Consider the following 14,227-nt stretch of genomic DNA (forward strand, 5'->3'; position numbering starts at 1 on the left):
GCCTGAGGGAACTGTGCCTTACGACACTAGAAAGAAGAAGGGAGAGGGGGGACATGATAGGAACGTATAAGATACTCAGAGGGATTGACAGAGTGGACATAGACGAAATGTTCACACGGAATAGTAACAGAACGAGGGGACATGGATGGAAGCTTGAAACTCAGATGAGTCACAGAGATGTTAGGAAGTTTTCTTTTAGCGTGAGAGTAGTGGGAAAATGGAATGCACTTCAGGAACAGGTTGTGGAAGCAAATACTATTCATAATTTTAAAACCAGGTATGATAGGGAAATGGTACAGGAGTCATTGCTGTAAACAACCGATGCTCGAAAGGCGGGATCCAAGAGTCAATGCTCGATCCTGCAGACACAACTAGGTGAGTACACGCACACACATCTGGTCTGAGTGATCTGGTAGCTGAGTGGACAGCGCGCGGGACTCGTAATCCTGTGGCCCGGGTTCGATTCCCGGCGCCGGCGAGAAACAATGGGCAGAGGTTCTTTCGCCCTGATGCTCCTGTTACCTAGCAGTAAATAGGTACCTGGGAGTTAGACTGCTGTCACGGGCTGCTTCCTGGGTGTGTGTGTGTGGAAAAAAAATAAAAAAAGGAGTTAGTAGTTAGTAACAGTTGACTGACAGTTGAGAGGCGGGCCGAAAGAGCAGAGCTCAGCCCCCGCAAGCACAACTTGGTGATAATATATAAGATAATATATACAATATAATGGGACAGAGACGAAAACAAAAGAGGACGAAACGAGCACTAAATACAAAAAAAATGGGCAAGCCAAACATCATTAAACCCATGAATTGGAGGACGTAACCACTTCTACAACCCCCCCCCCACTCCCCAGCAACCCCCCCCCTCCCCATAACCCCCCTTACCCCCCCCACCCCCACCCCCCACCCCAGCGCCGGGGGGAGCCCCATTCAGCTGTTGACACCTGCGTGTAAATGATGACCTGTAAACACTATTAATTTGACCTGAAATAACCCGATGGTTCAAGCCCAACACAACACCCCCCCCTCTCTCGCTCCCCTTTGGTGCTTACCCGATGTTTACTGTAGTGTATTGTAGCCGCTGTATGTTGTATGTTGTATACAGTGGGCGTAGGTGTGTGTGTTTTGGTCTCTGTCTCTGTCTGTCTGTCTCTCTCTCTCTCTCTCTCTCTCTCTCTCTCTCTCTCTCTCTCTCTCTCTCTCTCTCTCTCTCTCTCTCTCTCTCTCTCTCTCTGAGGAAAAGACGAGGGGGGGGAGGGGCTGTCAAGGTGTCACCTGGTCCATCTTGACAGCCGCTGATGATTGACACTATCAACACGGCCCTCAACGCTCCCGGACGTGAATAAAACATGTTCAGACTGACACTTACAGTGTTGCCAGATGGATAGCGGGTCGTTACGGGCGTGCCACGGCCTTTTAATGCTCCTCCTGTTGTTTTCAAAATGGCACGAGGGCCATTTTGGCAATATTTTTCTGCCGTTTGGGCAATGTAAGTCGATGGATTCAGCAGTCTGTTGTGTTGGCAATGAAGGGCAATTTTGATTGATGTTTTAAGTGGTGGCAACATAGGCTTAGAGTAATGATAATAGGGCATGTAGTAAAGGCAGTTTTAGGCCTATAGCTTTTGCAACGAAGGCCTAGAGATTGTCAACAATAAAGCAATAGGCGATTGCAATAAGCCGCAAAGTACCACCACGGTTATCTTGAGGTTATCTTGAGGTTATCTTGAGGTTATCTTGAGGTTATCTTGAGGTTATCTTGAGATGATTTCGGGGCTTAGCGTCCCCGCGGCCCGGTCATCGACCAGGCCTCCTTTTTTGTTACACACCCCCAGGAAGCTGCCCGTAGCAGCTGTCTAACTCCCAGGTACCTATTTACTGCTAGCTGAACAGGGGACATCAAGGTGAAAGAAACTCTGCCTATTTGTTTGGTTTCCGCCTCCACCGGGGATCGAACCCGGACCCTTAGGACTACGAATCCAGAGAGCTGTCCACTCAGCCGTCAGGCCCATAAAACACCAAAAAGGCAGTTATACCAAATAATAAAATGCAATAAGAAAATTACAAGAAAATAACAATCATTTATGATAATGCTATCTTTAATGTCGTGATCATAACCCTTCTTGGCGTTCTAACTCTTCCATAAGGATCACTACTCTCATAATTATCAATATATAATCAACCTACAGGTTGTTTAGCGCAGTAGTCTACGTCATAACCTCAAAACTGAAGGGGCCATCCGTTCCGGCAAGACAGAGACGGTTGGGCACGTTTCCTTTCACCTCATGCACCCGTTCACCAAGCAGTAAATGAGATACACGAGATTTAGGGAGCTGTTGTGGGTTGCAACAGAGGGTTGGTACAATTTGTATTGGTACAAATTTATATGAATAGACCTGTATTTAGGCGGTGGCTGAGTGGACAGAACACTGGACGCGTGATCCTGTGGTCCCGGGTTCGATCCCGGGCGCCGATGAGAAAACAATGAGCAGAGTTTCTTTCACCCTGATGCGCCCTGTTCATTTAGCAGTAAATAGGTACCTGGGAGTTAGTCAGCTGTCACGGGTTGCTTCCTGGGGGTGAAGGCCTGGTGGAGGACCGGGCCGCGGGGACACTAAGCCCCGAAATAATCCCATGATAACCTCAAGATAGGCCTATTTCCCCGTTACTAACGAGTCAAACAGTCCCAATAATCATTACTAATAGGCATATATATATATATATATATATATATATATATATATATATATATATATATATATATATATATATATATATATAATTGAAGCTTCCAGGTCAATCTAACCGTGGCTAATAGGTCATATTATAGCCGTTGCGGCAAAAAAATTCTATCAATTGTTTGCATCCAAAATCCCGGATTCCTTGTTGACATGAGAGAAAAATAAAAATAAGAAATAATCCGTTTTCTTACGGCCGACCCGAGATGTCTCTGATGTCAGCTTAGAGATGACTCTGATGTGAGCCTTGTGGATGTCAACATTGACTCTTAAGTCCTCTCACAAGGTAGTGAATACTCTTGATCTGACGGCTCTTAGGTCAGGAGAAGGGATTCCGATGAGCTTCTAATCTTTGGAGACCTATGTGTGGGGGGGGGGGGGATGTTTGGAGATCTGTGTGTGTGTGTGGGAGGGGGGGTGTTTGGAGATCTGTATACACCTGTGGGGGGAATGTTTGGAGATCTGTGTGTGTGTGTGGGGAGGGGGGGTTGTTTGGAGATCTGTGTGTGTGTGGGGGGGGGTGTTTGGAGATCTGTGTGTGGGGGGGGATGTTTGGAGATCTGTACACACCTGTGGGGGGAATGTTTGGAGATCTGTACACACCTGTGGGGGGGGGGATGTTTGGAGATCTGTGTGTGTGTGGGGGGGGGGGATGTTTGGAGATCTGTACACACCTGTGGGGGGATGTTTGGAGATCTGTACACACCTGTGGGGGGGATGTTTGGAGATCTGTACACACCTGTGGGGGGATGTTTGGAGATCTGTACACACCTGTGGGGGGAAGTTTGGATATCTGTACACACCTGTGGGGGGATGTTTGGAGATCTGTACACACCTGTGGGGGGATGTTTGGAGATCTGTACACACCTGTGGGGGGATGTTTGGAGATCTGTACACACCTGTGGGGGGGTTCGAGATCTGTACAGTACACACCTGTGGGGAGGGGGTTGTTTGGAGATCTTTACACACCTGTGTGTGGGAGACGGGGATCGAACGCCGACCAGCAAGAAGCAAATCCGTCACTGTACCGTCCACTCCAACTAGATGGACCCATCTCACTTTTTTTTACAGTTAATAAACCCAAATTCATTTAAAGTCAAAGTGACATTAAGAAAAACTATAAAAAGTGTCAAAAAGAACTCCAATAGAGGAAATAAAATATTTTGGCACATATGTCACTCTGTCAGGGAAACATGTCACCACGGAAACTTTTCCTATCAACCAATCAGCGAGCAGCTTGGGTTGCCGGTTTGTGTATATATATTTTCAACTCAGCCTTAAATTAACAAGTTTCCAAAACTTCCTGTTAAATGGTTCTAAACCCGGACCGTTCTTGACAGCTTCGGTTAATGAGATCCTGTGGAATCTTGTAAGAAAAGGTGAAAGAGAGAATAATTGACAAGATTGATAATTACTTAATTATCTGGCGAAATTGGCAGGCGGAAGTGCTCAAGCCAGTATGGGAGGGGTATGAGGACAAGGAGCTGGGGTATGAGGACAAGGAGCTGGGGTATGAGGTCAAGGAGCTGGGGTATGAGGTCAAGGAGCTGGGGTATGAGGTCAAGGAGCTGGGGTATGAGGACAAGGAGGTGGGGTATGAGGACAAGGAGCTGGGGTATGAGGACAAGGAGCTGGGATATGAGGACAAGGAGGTGGGGTATGAGGACAAGGAGCTGGGATATGAGGTCAAGGAGCTGGGATATGAGGACAAGGAGCTGGGATATGAGGACAAGGAGCTGGGATATGAGGACAAGGAGCTGGGGTATGAGGACAAGGAGCTGGGATATGAGGACAAGGAGCTGGGGTATGAGGACAAGGAGCTGGGGTATGAGGACAAGGAGCTGGGGTATGAGGACAAGGAGCTGGGGTATGAGGACAAGGAGCTGGGGTATGAGGACAAGGAGCTGGGATATGAGAACAAGGAGCTGGGATATGAGGACAAGGAGCTGGGATATGAGGACAAGGAACTGGGATATGAGGACAAGGAGCTGGGATATGAGGACAAGGAGCTGGGATATGAGGACAAAGAACTGGGATATGAGGACAAGGAGCTGGGGTATGAGGACAAGGAACTGGGATATGAGAACAAGGAGCTGGGGTATGAGGACAAGGAGCTGGGATATGAGGACAAGGAACTGGGATATGAGGACAAGGAGCTGGGATACGAGAACAATGAGCTGAGATATAACGACGCAAATGAAGAAGTGTTGCCCAACCTCTTACACCATCGGGAATCGAACTCCGACCTTGCAAGAAGCCAAGACGTCACTCTCCCGACCAGTCCAAGTGATTAAACTAAGCTAGTGTACACTAGTCCTGTGCTGTATATAGGACTGTCGGTTGCTACCACCACTCTCGCTAGGACTGTCTCAAATGTCTTAGACATATACTTTATTGTCTTATGTGAAGTATGTGAAGTATACTTATAGAAGTCTTAGACATATACTTTATTGTCTTATGTGAAGTATGTGAAGTATACTTATAGAACACTAGCAAATATAGAACGTGATATAATATCTTGATCTAACCTGGTCTAACCTAATCTAACCTAACCTGACCTAACCTAACCTAACCTGACCTAACCTAACCTGACCTAACCTAACCTGACCTGACCTGACCTGACCTGACCTGACCTAACCTGACCTGACCTGACCTAACCTAACCTGACCTAACCTAACCTAACCTAACCTAACCTGACCTAACCTAACCTGACCTAACCTAACCTAACCTAACCTAACCTAACCTAACCTGACCTGACCTAACCTAACCTGACCTAACCTAACCTGACCTGACCTAACCTAACCTGACCTGACCTGACCTGACCTGACCTAACCTAACCTAACCTAACCTAACCTGACCTGACCTGACCTAACCTAACCTGACCTAACCTAACCTAACCTAACCTAACCTGACCTAACCTAACCTAACCTAACCTAACCTAACCTAACCTGACCTGACCTAACCTAACCTGACCTAACCTAACCTAACCTGACCTAACCTAACCTGACCTAACCTAACCTGACCTGACCTAACCTAACCTAACCTAACCTAACCTAACCTGACCTGACCTGACCTAACCTAACCTAACCTAACCTGACCTGACCTGACCTAACCTAACCTAACCTAACCTGACCTGACCTAACCTAACCTAACCTAACCTGACCTGACCTGACCTAACCTAACCTGACCTGACCTGACCTAACCTAACCTAACCTGACCTGACCTGACCTAACCTAACCTAACCTAACCTGACCTGACCTGACCTAACCTAACCTGACCTAACCTAACCTGACCTGACCTGACCTAACCTGACCTAACCTAACCCGTTCTCGCACTTTCTTACAGTAAATATTGACTTATTAAATAAGTGCATATGTGACATACTAATTTATTGTGAATATTTTAGTTTATCGTGAAAAGCTTCATAGGAAACACCGACCTTACCTAACCTTCTTAGTATGTTAAGATAAGCATCTTATTGCTTTTTAATTACAATTATTGCTTAACCTATACCTGTAATAGGTATATAATAACCCTCCCTTAGGCCTTAGGCCTAAGACCTTAATAACCCTCCAGAGGTTGATAGGTCTTAATAACCCTCCAGAGGTTGATAGGCCTTAATAACCCTCCAGAGGTTGATAGACCTTAATAACCCTCCAGAGGCTGATCAGACGTAACTCTTTCACCCATCCAAATGACAGTGTGACATCCCCAGAGTGAAATATACACATCAAAGAATATATATACACTGATACAGCTGTGTATACACACCAGGTCTTAGCCCTGGACCTGAAATATACTTCGTGATTGGTCAATTAGCCGGACAGATTCTCTGTATAAGAGATTGAATACAAATAAAAATTCCTGGAGGGATTTGAACGCTTTTCAATTAAAAGCTCTAGATATACTCCATGTATACTCCAGGTATACTCCATGTATACTTCAATAGTATACATATTACAGAGTGTTTTGTAACTGGATTATATATGACGAATTGTGAGGTCAAAATTGTATCAAGTTAATTCATTATGCAATTGTTATATATTTTCAAATTCATAAATAAATTAGTTCTTAAAATGAGCTAATTATATTAGACTACAAATTGTAAATAATTTTCGAACAAAAAATTTTTGTGACGGAATAATAATAGTTTATAATACAAGAAAGAGATGAAAAAAAACATCTTAAGTCTGAAAACAGTTAAAAGTTGAAGTTTTAGAGAAAATTCCTGAAAAAGACTGCGACTCCTGCGGCTATAAAAGCCTTAAGTAGTAATTGATATAGATATACAAGACACTAAGAGCTCCCTCAAGCCTTTAAGTACAGCTCAGACATTTTAGTAATGCTGATGGCTCTGTGGCTCATTAAATTTTCAGCATTTTCCAGGGTTCGTGTCCCCCCTTCTCCCTGGCCTGGTCCTGAGGATGCAGCTAACCAGCTCTACGATACAATTAAATAAATTCAGATAATTCTACCGTAAATTGGTTGTTAAAACGACCGACATTATTTTTCCAGTGGTAGTTGGAATGTTAATCTATGTTTACGTTCATAATTCTTTATTGAGGACAAGATTGTCGGTACTCGGCAAGTACGGAGAGCATCTGCATGCCCCCCCGGACGTAAGTTCGAATCTCGTCACGGCCCTTGTGGAATTGTACCTTACCGACACTATTCTTGCTGATAATTTGTTTTGGGCTTAATGCGTGGTATTTAGATGGGTTATTATTGGTTATTATAACAATTATAACTTCGGGTTGTGAAGTTTCGAAGCGGATGAAGTGTTTAATATATGTATTTATGGCCGCCGGGATTGTAGAAAGATGCAGGGGTTTCGTAAGTGGTTGTGTAAATAGTTGATAATTCCCCAGATTACTACAGAGTGTTTTTCCAAAGTCGAGTTTTATATCAAGAGGACAAAGCGTGTTAGGGAGTTTTTCGTGACTACTTGTGCTCACCTAGTTGTGCTTGCGGGGGTTGAGCTTTGGCTCTTTGGTCCCGCCTCTCAACTGTCAATCAACAGGTGTACAGATTCCTGAGCCTATTGGGCTCTATCATATCTACACTTGAAGCTGTGTATGAAACAAATGATGAAAGAAAGTTATTTTATCTTGAAAATAGGCATCTTGAGATTATCTTGAGGTGATTTCGGGGCTTAGTGTCACCGCGGCCCGGTCCTCGACCAGACCTCCACCCCCAGGAAGCAGCCCGTGACAGCTGACTAACACCCAGGTACCTATTTTACTGCTAGGAGACAGGGGCATAGGGTGAAAGAAACTCTGCCCATTGTTTCTCGCCGGCGTCTGGGATCGAACCCAGGATCACAAGTCCAGCGCTCGGCCGACCGGCTCCCGGTCTAGTCTAGGTTCCCGGTCCAGGTGTAGATTTAGATTAGAATAGAATTAAGTTAGACACAGCCATAAACACGTATATGAAGGGCATATAGGGGGACTTAGAGGGACTTAGATTCATATTCAACTTAGAAATTGAAGGAAAAAGACAAATTATTTAGAAGATTAGAGGAAAGAGTAGATTGTGAGTTTTCTGTTTGAATCCTCCACAGTGTAATGTGGGAGCCGGTCGGCCGAGCGGACAGCACGCTGGACTTGTGATCCTGTGGTCCTGGGTTCGATCCCAGGCGCCGGCGAGAAACAATGGGCAGAGTTTCTTTCACCCTATGCCCCTGTTACCTAGCAGTAAAATAGGTACCTGGGTGTTAGTCAGCTGTCACGGGCTGCTTCCTGGGGGTAGAGGCCTGGTCGAGGACCGGGCCGCGGGGACACTAAAGCCCCGAAATCATATCAAGATAACATCTCAAGATAACCTCAAGCCAGTTGTCGGCAAACTACGCTGCTATCCTTCCCTCTCAAGTCTTCAAGTCCAATCACTTGGGCTGGACGGTAGAGCAACGGTCTCGCTTCATGCAGGTCGGCGTTCAATCCCCGCGACCGTCCACAAGTGGTTGGGGCACCATTCCTTTCCCTCCGTCCCATCCCAAATCCTTATCCTGACCCCTTCCCAGTGCTATATAGTCGTAATGGCTTGGCGCTTTCCCCTGAAAATTCCCTCAGATTAAGTTTGCCAACGCATTTTAAACTTGACAAATGGCTCTTCACCGGAATGACTTGAATAGCAGTTCCTTTAAATACTTAATCACCAGCAGCTGCGTTGTTAGCACTTCCTGATTGGTCCTTGGCCCCAATCATTCTAATTTGATTGGAAGTGGCACCACTGTACTCCCCCCCCCCCTTCTCAGACCCCCCCCCCACCCTCACAGACCCCCAGAGGACGTGTGTGCTGCCCGTGGCAGCTGTCTAACTCCCAGGTACCTATTTACTGCCAGGTGAACAGAGGCGTCAGGATGAGAAGCCCATTTTGTTTCTCGCCGGCGCCGGGAATCGAATCCCGGTCCACAGGATTACGTGTACAGCGTGCTGACCATTCAGCCACCAGCGCCCCTAAATGTGTGTGTGTGTGTTTGAAAAAATCTGACGTATGAGTGAAATGTGTGAGGTGCTGTGAGGTGCTGTGAGGTGCTGGAGTGAGAGAGACAAGGTGAGAGGAAGACAGGTAGAGAGAAAGAGAGAGTCGGGTCCAACCTGAGACGCCATTATTCTTAAGAAATCTTAGCAATGTTTTCAATCATAACAGTGCCAGGAGCCCCCAGGAGCCCCCAGGAGCCCCCAGGAGCCCCCAGGAGCACCAGCAACAGTGCCAGAAGCCCCCAGGAGCACCAGCAACAGTGCTAGAAGCCCCCAGGAGCCTCCAGGAGCACCAGCAACAGTGCCAGAAGCCCCCAGGAGCTGCGGCAACAGTGTCAGAAGCCCCCAGTACCCGCCCATATCCACAGGTACCCGCCCACACCCACAGATACCCGCCCACACCCACAGGCACCCGCCCACACCCACAGATACCCGCCCACACCCACAGATACCCGCCCACACCCACAGATACCCGCCCACACCCACAGATACCCGCCCACACCCACAGATACCCGCCCACACCCACTGGTTTAAGTGAATGATGTTCCTAGTCTCTGACAGGCAAGTGTCTTATAAACCTTAAATAACTCCACAATAAGTTTCTATTGACATCCGTGCTTAACACATCCTGGTTCAGTGGCTAATACGTGTGTGTGTGTCAAGAGAGTCCATAGACGCGCGTTCGAGTCCATTGCATACATTTCCACCCATACTGACATCCCCCTCTCTCTCTATTCAAAATACATTACCATTGCAAATGTTGAAAATGACCATTGCATTGTGTATATTCATGGTGCTTTATGGTGTCTATGGCATTAGTTGTATGGGCCCGTAACTCAATAATTTCACGTGTGAGTGTTTGTTTATGTGTGTGTGTGTGTGTGTGTGTGTGTGTGTGTGTGTGTGTGTGTGTGTGTGTGTGTGTGTGTGTGTGTGTGTGTGTTTACTAGTTGTGTTTTTACGGGGGTTGAGCTTTGCTCTTTCGGCCCGCCTCTCAACTGTCAATCAACTGTTTACTTACTACTATTTTTTTTTTCCACACACACACACCCCAGGAAGCAGCCCGTGACAGCTGACTAACTCCCAGGTACCTATTTACTGCTAGGTAACAGGGGCATTCAGGGTGAAAGAAACTTTGCCCATTTGTTTCTGCCTCGTGCGGGAATCGAACCCGCGCCACAGAATTACGAATCCTGCGCGCTATCCACCAGGCTACGAGGCCCCCTAGGCCTCGTGTGTGTGTGTGTGTGTGTGTGTGTGTGTGTGTGTGTGTGTGTGTGTGTGTGTGTGTGTGTGTGTGTGTGTGTGTGTGTGTGTGTATGTGTGTATTGTTATGTACGTTCATGTGTAGGAAAAAGTGTTGTGTGTACCGTGATCTTCTCAGTTAATTATTTTTATTATTATTATTCTGTGGCCCGGGTTCGATTCCCGGACCAGGCAGAAACAAATGGGCAAAGTTTCTTCCATCCTGAAGCCCCCCTGTTACCTAGCAGTAAATAGGTACCTGGGAGTTAGACAGCTGTCACGGGCTGCTTCCTGGTGTGTGTGTGTGGAAAAAATAATGATTAGTTAGTAACAGTTGATTGACAGTTGAGAGGCGGACCGAAAGAGCAAAGCTCAACCCCTGCAAGCACAACTAGGTGAATACACACACACACACACACACACACACACACACACACACACACACACACACACACACACACACACACACACGCAAAATATATAAATATTGGAAACATTCACACTATTATTCTGTTGTAGCAGAACACCTTGCTGTAAACACTACTATGATAGAATTTGTGGACACTAACTCTTTACTGTGCTGTATGATGTACCATGGTTACTCTCTCTCTCTCTCTCTCCCTCTCTCTCTCTCTCTCTCTCTCTCTCTCTCTCTCTCTCTCTCTCTCTCTCTCTCTCTCTCACACACACACTCACAATACCCAAAACACCAAAATAAATGATCCAGAACTCCCAATATATGAGTAGGTTCTTGAAGTATCGCCAAAACGACTTCAAACTCCCTACAATACGATAAAATCCCATTAAACTACCTACAAGACCTTATAACCCCTACACTGCTCATATCGTCAATATGCGTTTAACCCTTCTGGGAGGTTTTAAGTACTTTTTTTGTGCACGACGTAGCAGTTTAATGGTTAAAGTTGTTCCAAATTGCCAAATGTTATCAAAAATATGTTTATAACTGTCAAAACTGGAATATATAAGTGATGAGTGTTATATATGACATGGTATGAGTGGTATATGACATGTTGATGAGTGGACATGATGAGAGGTGACTCATTAAAACTCATCAGTATTGATGCACTAATGAACATGCTGAAATTATTTCAATGCAAATTATCTCATTAAAAAAGCACTTTTTATTTCAGTAATTTGATGTCAAGAGTTAATGATAGATTATTATCTGGGTTTTTCTTCAATAAATTCAAAATTGTGCTTCTAAAATATATTATTATAATTATATATATATATATATATATATATATATATATATATATATATATATATATATATATATATATATATATATATATACATATATATATATATATATATATATATATATATATATATATATATTATATATATATGACCACATACATAAAATGCTGTAACAGTAGGTTAAAATAAATTTTTAATACTAAATATACATCCCAGACTGTATTATACAGTCTGTGATGTATAATACAGTTACCACTACTTTGATACAGTCAAAAGCAGATGTGTGAGAGCGACACTGTTGTCCATAACTGCACTCCGGGTAATGTACACAGTGAAATCCTATGCATATAAATTTCCCAGTTTAGACTACTGTATATTCATCAATATTGTTGTTACATGCAAATTGCTAGTTCCCAGATCCCCCCTCCCCCCTTCCTGGGGGGTAGTCAGTGGCACTCAGAAATTAAATATATTCAGGGCACATACAGAAAAAAAAATTACGGGTTATTCATGCCCATGCCACCTCATGCATGGCTTAATCTTTATCAATCAGAAAAAATATTTGAGGGACTTTGTTCAATTATGTTCCTTGAGTTTCAGGGTCACTGGATGACGTTCTAATTCATCTTTTGCTACTTTGTTCCTTAATGCTTAGCCTCGCTGCTTGGGTCACCCCTTTCTTATCCTTAATTGTTACTTTCTGCTCGCTAAGTACTCTCGCTACTTTTTTGGGGGATCAGTTGAGCTGAGGTGTTACCTGGTGGTTACTTGGTGTTGCTTAAGCTAACATGCTCCGGGCTACCTGGCCAAGCACTGCTACTTTCCCCCCCCCAAAAAAAAAAAAAGCAAACTCAATTTGAAAAAGTTATAACTTGTTTATATTCTGTGTCTTTTTTCTCAGCTTCCTCCTCTCTCTCTCTCTCTCTCTCTCTATCTCTCTCTCTCTCTCTCTCTCTCTCTCTCTCTCTCTCTCTCTCTCTCTCTCTCTCTCTCTCTCTCTCTCTCTCTCTCTCTCTCTCTCTCTCCTCTACGGTGTTCACAACTCACGACTTGATGGAAATCACAGGCTGGGGGTGGGGGGGATATTTAAGATGCCGATATTTCGTGAAGCATGGCACTTGGGCCGACCCTGATTGGCCTGTGATACTCCCATGCCCACCATGGATCATGTGTAAACGTTGAGTGAGGCTAGCCTAGAGCATCTGGCCTCCTAAATAGTACAGACCGACAAAGAGATAGATATAGATATATTTAATTCCCTCGTGTAGCTATGTATATGTATTCTTCCTGAACCTAAATGTAGCCTATTTTAATACATAGTCATACATCCCGTATTAATTTGATATATGCCTCGTTATATTAAAGTTTCCAATATATCCATATATATATTAGCTAGAGATCTGTATATGAGTCCCGTGGCGCAGTGGGCTACGTCCTCGGCTCACAATCGAATAGGGTTCAAGGATCCCCGATTGGGCACGTTTCCTTTGCCCCTGATACTCCTGTTCACCCTAGGGGAGTTAGACCACTGTTATGGGGGTTGCCTCCTGGGAAGAATCAGTAATAAGCCTAAGGGGAAAGAGAGGAGAGGGGAGGGAAGAATTCAATAAGCCTATACACACAGGCTTCCTGTCCCCAGGAGTTGGTAGCTCTCTAGAGGTTAATATAGGCCTAACTCCTCAACTCTAAACCAATTAGTGTTTTATCCGGCCTCGTGTATTGTAACTTTCCTAATGGCCTTCTTGCGCTGAGCAGTAAACGTCTTGAGATGGCTAAGATAAACACCCAATCGTCACTAATCGTCACCAATCGTCGCTAATCGTCACCAATCGTTCACCAATCGTCACCAATCATCACTAATCATCACTAATCATCACTAATCACCACCAATCATCACCAATCATCATTTTCCACTGTTATAAAGAGGCCAACGAGGTAAGGGAACTATCAGGGGGAAAGCGCCAAGCCATTACGACTATATAGCACTGGGAAGGGGTCAGGATAAGGATTTGGGATGGGACGGAGGGAAAGGAATGGTGCCCCAACCACTTGTGGACGGTCGCGGGGATTGAACGCCGACCTGCATGAAGCGAGACCGTCGCTCTACCGTCCAGCCCCAAGTGGTTGGGCCTACGAGTGACTAGAACTTTAGTGATTTTTAGAGATTAGACTATAGACTTATCACCTAGTAAAGTAGAAGTTTGTCTTATATTGGCTAATGACCGCTTCAAGCACATAGTTACCTGTGTAGTTAGAGGTGGTTGGGTAGTTAGACCTATTTCACGTCCTCTCAGGTAATACATTGCATTTCTTACGTTTCTGTTTAGGCCTAAAACGTTGTAATGTTTACGAAGTGCCAAATACTAAAATGTAAAACATTAGTACAGTGATCGACTTTGACAGACAGACTCGTCCAGCTATGGTTCGAAAGGTTGAGCTCAAGCTATCGGGCCCAAGTTTCACCTCGCTTGGTCCAGAGGTTCGTGAACCCATCCGACTTTTCATATCTATATTTGAATACCAAATTAAGGGATTCGGGCAGTTTT

The sequence above is a fragment of the Procambarus clarkii genome, chromosome 61, assembly GCF_040958095.1.
Source record: "Procambarus clarkii isolate CNS0578487 chromosome 61, FALCON_Pclarkii_2.0, whole genome shotgun sequence".
In the NCBI taxonomy this organism is placed as follows: Eukaryota; Metazoa; Arthropoda; class Malacostraca; order Decapoda; family Cambaridae; genus Procambarus; species Procambarus clarkii.